At 46.6% G+C, this 9,130-nt stretch overlaps 1 pseudogene across 1 annotated transcript; it reads right to left on the reverse strand.

Annotated features, from left to right (window-relative positions):
- Positions 1–552: 552 nt before the first annotated feature.
- LOC311125020 (laminin subunit beta-3-like) lies at positions 553–9,057 on the reverse strand (annotated as a pseudogene). Its single transcript has 13 exons — positions 8,851–9,057; positions 8,414–8,702; positions 7,853–8,225; positions 7,499–7,659; positions 7,009–7,220; positions 6,222–6,425; positions 5,914–6,058; positions 5,468–5,675; positions 5,119–5,260; positions 4,712–4,888; positions 4,098–4,260; positions 3,007–3,149; positions 553–2,870 (listed from the first exon to the last, which is right to left on the reverse strand). The product of its transcript is annotated as a laminin subunit beta-3-like (transcript).
- Positions 9,058–9,130: the final 73 nt, after the last annotated feature.

A 9,130-nucleotide genomic window follows, 5' to 3' on the forward strand; every position in this document is an offset into this window, starting at 1 on the left:
CAGTCTGGGCCTCCTACGATTGAAACTATTGTAGCTGAGGGGCATTGCGCAAAACAAATGTAAAAGCTTTTGGATCACTGAATCTTTGTAGCGAAACAATGTCAGCTCTGGAGATCAGGATGGTCAAACGAGGCTACTCTACAGCTATTGGTGGCATGGTTTGAGAGGGGTCTTGTTGGGCCAATTAGGACGTTCAGGGGCGTTTCTAGGATTTGAGGACATCGTAGGCTTAGGCCATTGAGCTATAAGGGGGAACCCTAGCAGGGGATCCAGGGGAATACTCCCCCGGAATAAATTACATTTCAACAGCATCAATCTGAACATTGAGAGATTAGATGTAAGAATTGTGGCAAAAATGTAATAACATTAATTACTGTCAAAGGCAGGTTGCCTATTCTGAATGCACTGGTTGAGGTAGGAAGCATAGAACTGTTGATGTGCCCTTGAGAAAGGCACTTAATCCTAATTGCTCCTGTAAGTTAAATGACTAAACCATTGGAGCTGATACAGGTGCTGGTGTCCCGGTCAGAGGACAAGGATGGGGAGAGAGACTTGGGGCTTCGGTTTATTTTCTTCAATCAATCATAATCCATTATTGACTTGTGTGCTAAAAATAAACAGAAAATAGAAAGCAAAACATTTGCATTAGGAAATTTCATAAAGAATTCACATGATCATATCTTAGATCATAAACATACTTATCATACACATCATTTCCATATCAGTATCATCACTTCAAAGGATATCCAAAATAGATGAATGATTCATGTCCATACGCAACATGCTGCAACAACTCAACAGTCTACAACTACTGATACAACAGTGCATCATTAAATGCTTATATATTCACACATGAAACAGAAAGTAAAAAGGAAACAATGTTGCGGGTTACTCACGTTAGGTATTGGATGCACAGATAACAGAAATAAAATGGATAAATGGTAGAGAGTATCTTCAAGAGGCATGGGTTGTTTGGCACTGAACTAAAGACAAAGGGAACTCAGGTATTTCATAAGGGAATTGGTTGCAGGTGCGCTCGGAGCAAAATCAAATCAAATGTTATTGGTCCTGTACCCATATTTAGCAGATGTTATCGCAGATTTCTAGCTCTAGCAGTGCAGCAGTACCAGCAATACAAAACACACACAAATCCCCAAAATTAAAAGCATAGATATGTATAGAGGTATCCAGTGCTCAAAAGCCTATATTAACATATGTTGTGATACGTTGTTGTGATGGCTCAGAAGTGCCTGCAGTTAAAGGCAAAGTTAGCTAAAAAGTGCAAATTAAAGGGACACTTCCCTAAAACGTATATTAAAAATGAGAGCCTTTTTTCTACAATGTGGGTGAGCTATCCCTTTAAAATACAGCTTTAAGAAAGAAAGTCCTGCAGGGGTGGTATGTTTCCCAAGTGCAGGGGGTTTGAAAATGTTAATGCTATAACAATTAATTTCTTCAAGTCACCCCACCTTCAAGAAACATCTAAAAGGTGAGGCTGACTAGTTGCAGACACTTGTCATCTTACAATACATAGGCAAGATCTTTTGCGTTTATGAGCTATTGTCACACCCTGGCTTGGGGACTCTATATGTTGAGCCAGGGTGTGTGCATTCTATGTGTTCGTTTTCTATGTTGGGTATTCTAGTTGTTCTGTTTCTATGTTTGCCTGTATGACTCCCAATCAGAGGCAACGAGTGTCAGCTGTCGGCTGGTTGTCTCTGATTGGGAGCCATATTTAAACTGTGTGTTTTCTCTTGGGTGTTGTGGGTTTTTGTTCCGTGTTCAGTCAGTGTTACTGTGGACTTCACGATCGTGTTTTGTTTTGTACTTGTGCTTTAACTAATTAAAGTCATGTTCGTGTCACACGCTGCGCCTTGGTCTACTCCTTCTCGTCAAGACGATCGTGACAGCTATTGAGAGTCCCCTTACCATCACTGACTAGCTGCTTGTGCACACTACTAAAATAAATAATTGATGTAACAGGCATAAAACAAATAATTGATGTAACAGGCATTTCAATATAGCCTATTCTTGTTTTATGACTTACAATCAACATGACCATGACATAGCGTATACCTATATGAATGCTGACAAAATTGGGAAGAAGTGGAATAATAAAAGAAGTATGAGGAATAAAAATACTGTTCTTGCTGACAAACACACTCATTATCCTATAATATGATAGCCCATTATAAGGAATAGGAATCGTTCTACTGTCTTACATCAGCTAATGTGAAAGAAAGAAATTAAACAGAAAATCTTCTGAAGACAACATGGCATAGCCTAAATCTACCCAGGACTACACCCTACCCAAATGATGTCTATTTATTTTCTCCCACGCCCCCCACTAGGATAAAACATATTATTTTGGGATCACTATCTCTTTCTCCATGTTCCATCTTAAACCAAATGTGTGCCTGTCCGATTACCAGGTTGTTAGCTAATAAGGTAACATGACTGAACAAGCTTGTTTGTTATTGAACAAATAATCTAATTAGCGATCCTCAAGTAGCCTAGTTTTAAAACAACAGGGACATGGTTTATTTATCTTTATGCTTCCTGTGAATTCACGATAGTAAAAAAAACAAACATATCTCCGGTAAAATAAATCACATCTTTTGAACAATTTGGGTTAGTGACACACAGTTTTCATTAAAGTAATGCTAAAATCATGACAGTCTCTATGGCATACTGCCTAGCGTGTAAGTAATATGCCAGTATGGGAACTCATATCAGACATACAGCCTGCAATTTCTATATTCTTCAACCATCAAAAGGTTTGGTGCTGGACCAAAAACATTCAGGGCTGCAGCCCCAGAAATCCCAGGCCTAATGATGTCACTGGGATGTAGTAGGATAAAGATACAAATCTGGAAAAAGGGAAACTCAACGTCATGAAAAATATCTTTATTGGGACATTGTTTTCTAAAAAATGGGACAAAATAAATTACATCGCTCCTCTATCTCAATGAACAGGCTATTTGAGGATGACCTCTGCCCTTTTACCTCTCAGCCCTGGCAGGTGGAGAGGATCTTGACCTTCTGTCTCATGTCAGCCAGGAGGTCCCGCAGTTTGCCGTCCAGACCGGTCAGCCTCTGGGACTTCAGTAGGACCTCATCCTGTAGTCTACGCAGAGAGTCTGCTTTACCTGAAGATAGAGGGGGAGGGAGAGCGAGGAGAGAGAGGGGGAGGAGAGCAGGAGAGAGAGGGGGAGGAGAGCAGGTGAGAGGGGGAGGAGAGCGAGGAGGAGAGGGGGAGGAGAGTAGGAGGGAGAGGGGGAGGAGAGCAGGTGAGAGGGGGAGGAGAGCGAGGAGGAGAGGGGGAGGAGAGTAGGAGAGAGAGGGGGAGGAGAGCAGGAGAGAGAGGGGGAGGAGAGCAGGAGGAGGAACAGGAAGAGAGGGGAATGTTTTTTTTATTTTGATATGGTGCAAATTCATCACGTCAAATATATATATAAAAGCCAGAGATCCTCATCATCACAGCATTCAGTGCCTTTAGTGCTCGATTCAATCCATAGTTCTGAAGTTTGACATTTAAAGGCAATGTTCCCGCGTTAGCGGAGACTGCATTCACGGTAAACGATGCATATGTCTAGCCTGGCTGACGCGACCCACGTGACTCACAGCGCAGGAAAGGAGGCCGTTCGTTAATGCAATATTCACTCAGAAATTGTGTGATGGGTTTGATTGGTTCTCTTAAATGTAATTTTTGGGATTTGAAAATCCAACCGTTGTAATGGAAGGGGGCGGCGCTCTGAGGCTGTGTGTAGCTGTGGGTGTTTGAGTGAGAAAGACACAGAGGAGAGCCAACCAGTAAAAGCACAGCCCCCTTCATCATCGACACATTGTGCCAACAACATCAAAGAGCCATTCCAGACAAGAGTTAGGTGTTAGCCAGACTAGCATATGTCGGCTCAATCGGAAATTACCATTAAATCATTTCAATCTCGCCATAACGCTGAACTTCAGCGATATGGATTGAATCGAGCCCTTAGTCAATGTTCCACAAATGCATATATGCCCGCATACTGGATGGATTGTGAAAACAGTCATGATGCCAGGTGTGTGTGTGTCCCCTCGCTATCCTCCATCCGTACCTGCTAGTGACTTCATCATGTCTCCAGTGTCCTGGGCCAGAGAACCAGCCTCCTCCTGCAGCTTCTGGAGACGCTCACCTGCTGCCCCCGTCCCATCGCCATGACCACTGGTCCTCTCTGCAGCACGCAGCTTCTCCAGCTGCTTCTCCAGGGATGCCAGGTCCTACAAACACATAAGCAAAGAGACAGGCAGTTCAGCACACACACACACACATACAGACAGAGACACACATACAGACACAGACACGGGCAAACACATGGACGCACACACACACACAAACACACACACACATACATACAGACAGAGACACACATACAGACACAGACACGGGCAAACACATGGACGCACACACACACACACACACACACACACACACACACACACACACACAAACACACACATACACCACAGGAGGTTGGTGGCACCTTAATTGGGGAGGACGGGCTCGTGGTAATGGCTGGAGCCGAATGAGTGGAATGGTATCAAATATATCAAACACGCTCCGTTCCAGTCATTATTATGAGCCGTCCTCCCGTCAGCAGCCTTGATTGACATACACATACACACACACATAAACAGTAGCACACACACAGATACTCTAACACACACTCACCCTGGCCGCAGCATCTGCCTCCTTCTTAGCCTTATCGGCCTCTCCCTTAGCATTCTGGGCCAGCAGACCTCCAGAGTGCACCAGCACCTTGAGCCCCTCCAGCTGAGGCTTCATCCCCTCAGCCAGGGCAGACACCTCCCCTAGAGCCTTCACCGTGGGAGTCAACTGGGCCTTGGTCTGGAGGGAGTTGAAATACGGGTGTTATTGGGGGGATGGAGAGAGGAGGATGGAGAGAAGAGGATGGAGAGAGGAGGGATAAAAATTAGAGAGGAATAAAAAGGTAAGAAGCTGTGAAGGATATGGAAAATGGAGGCAATACAAGCAATGTCAGTGTCATACTAGTTTGAAAGTGTAATTGTATTTATTTGAGCACATTAGCTCAATTGACTTGTTCATCTCTCTCCCACCTGTGTGAGACTGTTGCTGATGTCTTCCACTATGTCCAGGCTGTCCTGCACTTTGTCGTTCAGGCCAGAGAGGGAGCCCTCCACGGTGGTGAAGCCCTCCAGCAGCCCGTCAACATCAGCCTTCACACCCAGCGCAGCATCGCTGTCATACAGCACACAACAACGTTATAACAATGTTACAGCAACCTTTCTGCAACATTCACAGCAGTCACAACAATGTTAAAGTGACTTCTGAAACCACACAGCATTTTCATACATCAATTACAACTAACACTTTACTTAAACCATAGATGCTTACAGTACATAACCCTGTCATAAGACTGACATAAGAGGTCATAAGGTGTTATACCTGGCATCCTGGGCCTCCTGTAGCAGGCGTTGGGCGGTGTCGAGCTGTGGTCCAGCCTGGTCCAGGACTGCAGTGCTGTCTGGGAGTCCTGCCGCCAGGTCTCTGATCTCCTGAAGCTTCCTCTTCAGAGCTGCCAGACTGAGAGGCAGCTTGGCGTTCAAGATCCACTCACTTGCCGTACTGATGGCTGTTGGGTCTGACGACGGGTCTGGAGACAAGGAGGGAGAGGAGGGAGAGAGAGAGGAGGATTGAAGGAGGGAGGATGAGAAAGAGGGGAAGATGGAGGGGGAGAGAGAGTGGAAGAGAGGGGAAGGGAGAGAGGAAGGGAATGTCAGTAAACCACACACTCACAAAAATGCAATGCTACTACTTCAATACTTCTACTACGAGTAAAAAAGTATAAATAGGTTATTGAAGGTACTGGAACATAACCATCAATGTGTCACCTGACAGGAAGTCCTTCAGCTCTTTAACAAAGTATCTTGTCTCCTGCAGATCTGCCTCCAAGTCATCCCTGGTCCGCCTCATCTGATTGACCAGATCATCCGTGGACTGTCTGACCAGATTGACTGTGTCCTGTGTTTTCTGGATCTGTGAATTGAATGGAGAAAGGAGAAAAGCATTGAACACCATATGATGAAACAAACCACTTGAATGACTGAAGGACATATCCTACATGTAAGTATTCAAACCCAATAAACAGTTATATATGTTATAAAATACAGTAAACAAACAAACAAGTGTCAGCTCCTACCTGTGCAGCAGCCTGTGTGATCTTCCCATTGAGCAGCTGCAGTCTGTCCTTTACCTCCTCAGCATCCCTCACAGCTCGGGTCCCTAGAGGCAGAGCTCCAACGCAACTCTCCCCACGACCACAGGGTGGCGCACCCTCCGCAGGGCAAAGCTCACCATCACACCAGGCAGGGTTACAAGGGGCAGAGCGCACACTGCCACACACCTGAGAGACAGGGAATAAAAATACACAGTCACGTTAAGGTGAAGTTAGGGTAAAGGCTAGGGCTACGTCTAGGGTTAAGGGTTAAGGCTAGGGCTAGGGCTAGGGCTAGGGTTAAGGCTAGGGCTAGGTCTAGGGTTAAGGGCTAGGGTTAAGGGCTAGGGTTAAGGGTTAAGTGTTAAGGGCTAGGGCTAGGGTTAAGGGTTAAAGCTAGGGTTAAGGCTAGGGCTAGGTCTAGGGTTAAGGGCTAGGGTTAAGGGCTAGGGTTAAGGGTTAAGGCTAGGGTTAAGGGTTAAGGTTAGGGCTAGAGTTAAGGGTTAAGGCTAGGGCTAAGTCTAGGGTTAAGGGCGAGGGCTAAGTCTAGGGTTAAGGGCAAGGGTTAAAGGTTAAGGGTTTAAGCTAGGTATAGGGTTAAGGGTTAAGGCTAGGTCTAGGGTTAAGGGTTAAGGGTTAATGCTAGGGCTAGGGTTAAGGCTAGGGTTAGGTCTAGGTCTAGGGTTAAGGGTTAAGGGTTAAGGCTAGGGTTAAGGGTTAAGGGTTAGGGTTAGGGTTAAGGGTTAAGGGTTAAGGCTGGGGTTAAGGTTACCTGCTTGGCAGTGGGTGTGAGGTCAGGTTTGGTGTTCAGCTGCTGGTTGAGTTTCTCCAGGTCTCTGGTGTTGGCTGGTTGGACCTGGTTCTGGAGGTCAAGAGCGTCCTCTCTGACCGCTAAAGATTGATCCACAGTCTTCCCACTAGCCTCCACACTCTTGGCCGCATCCGTGAACTCATCATAGGCATTCTTTATAGAAGAGAAGGCCCCTGAGAGAGAACCAACCAAGACGACAGACAAACAATTGTGTTAGCAGCCCCTTGAGCAAGGCACTTAACCCTAATTGCTCATGTAAGTCGCTCTGGATAAGAGCGTCTGCTAAATGACTAAAATGTTAAATGTTAAATAAGTGAGCCAAAACAAAACCAGAATGGTATGGTAAGTCTATATGGTTCTAATTCTGATTCTGGATTCTAAATTCCTCACTGAGCCTTTTTGTGGTCACACAAGGATGGTGCTCACAGCTCTGCAGCGGCATCTCTCTCACCTGCATTGTTGGAGTTGATAGAGTTCCTGAGAGCGTCTCTCTTGGTGTTGTACAGCAGACCCAGGCCGTCCAGGAGAGCCTCAAACTCGTCCAGCTGTGAGCCCAGCTCGAGGCCTCTGCCTTGGGGTGACAGATCCCCATCCACCTGATCTAACTGGTCCCTGGTGGATTCCAACGGGGATGAGGGATAGTGAGCTAGGTAATGAAAGACTGTGTCCTACGGGTCTAGTGGTGTTTACATTTAGACAATGAAATGATGTACTTTTGAAAGCAAAGTATTGCAGGTTATGGAATCTGATGCCCACGTTTATTTGGACATTCTAAGTTTGCCGGGGAAGCCGAACATCTCCCTACCTTAGTCTGCGTAGCTGAAAGAGGGCATCGTTGACTTGTCTGGTAGAGGGAGGTGGGAGTGGGAGAGAGTCACGTATCTGGGTGAGAGTGGCCTCCAAAGCTTGGATGCGGGGACCCAGACCAGTGGGCAACGAGCCCCCAGGACGAGAGGGGATTCTGGGGGAGAGTCTCTCTAGGCCCAGGGTGAGGTTCTGGATGTAGGAGTCCAGAGAGAAGAAGCAGGAGGGGCAGACCTCACAGTCAGGAAATGAGTCACAGTGGCCACGGCTACAGGCATCGCAACGGGCACCTGTGACACCAAGACGACACCGGCATGTCCCTGTATTCTTATCACAGCCTCCTGGTACCATGCCCCCAGCAGCACACTGGCACGCTGCAGAGAGAGGGAGAGAGGGAGGAGAAGGAGAGAGATGGAGGAGAAGGAGAAAGGGAGGGAGAGATGAAAAGGAAAGAAATGGTTTGACTTAGTTGTCCATTTGGACTGAATTGATCAAAGCATTGAACAAAGCATGTCTAAGAACCTTTGAACCTTTCTATGATAGAACACGACTGGTCACTTACGTCTGCAGCCAATGAGGGGGTCTCCATAAGTGTTGTCAGGGCATTCTGTACAGGTACGACCTCCGAACCCTGACCTGCACAGACACTGACCCGTACTCTGGTCACAGGTGTCACCATGGGAGTTGGTGGGGTCACAGCGACAGGGCACACAGCCGCGGGGGAGGAGGGGTTCCAGTAACCATGGGAACAGAGGTCACAGGTCAGCCCTGGAGGTAAGGTCGACAGGGACACTGACCGCTCACAGGGTCACACACACTGGACAGGGAGCCCTCTGCACTGCACGAGCACTCTGGAGAAGACAGACACAGAGTCAGATGGGGATAGACATACACACACACTCTGGACACCCCCACAGTATGGTGAATACAGTTGTAAGTAATCATAAAATAGGGAGAGTTTGTGAACGGGTTCATGGTCAAGGGTGAAAGGTGACTCACTCGTGCAGCCCAGAAGGTTGGAGGCGGTCAGGCCATAGTATCCCATCTTGCAGCGGTCACATCTAGGTCCGTCAACGTTGGCCTTACAGCGACACGACCCTGTGACATCATCACATTGACCCCCATTCTCCGCCCCCTCTGCACTGCAATGGCAGCCTGTACAAAACACAGGAAACAAAACAGAAACACAACAAAGATATGATAACACTGCAGCATATTGTGGTGGTGATTAAACCTATAGTAGGAGAGAAAGAGGAATAAAGGTAGTAGTATTTGATTC

Source organism: Coregonus lavaretus (assembly GCF_964263955.1).
Source record: "Coregonus lavaretus genome assembly, contig: HAP1_SCAFFOLD_1140, whole genome shotgun sequence".
NCBI classification, from domain to species: Eukaryota; Metazoa; Chordata; class Actinopteri; order Salmoniformes; family Salmonidae; genus Coregonus; species Coregonus lavaretus.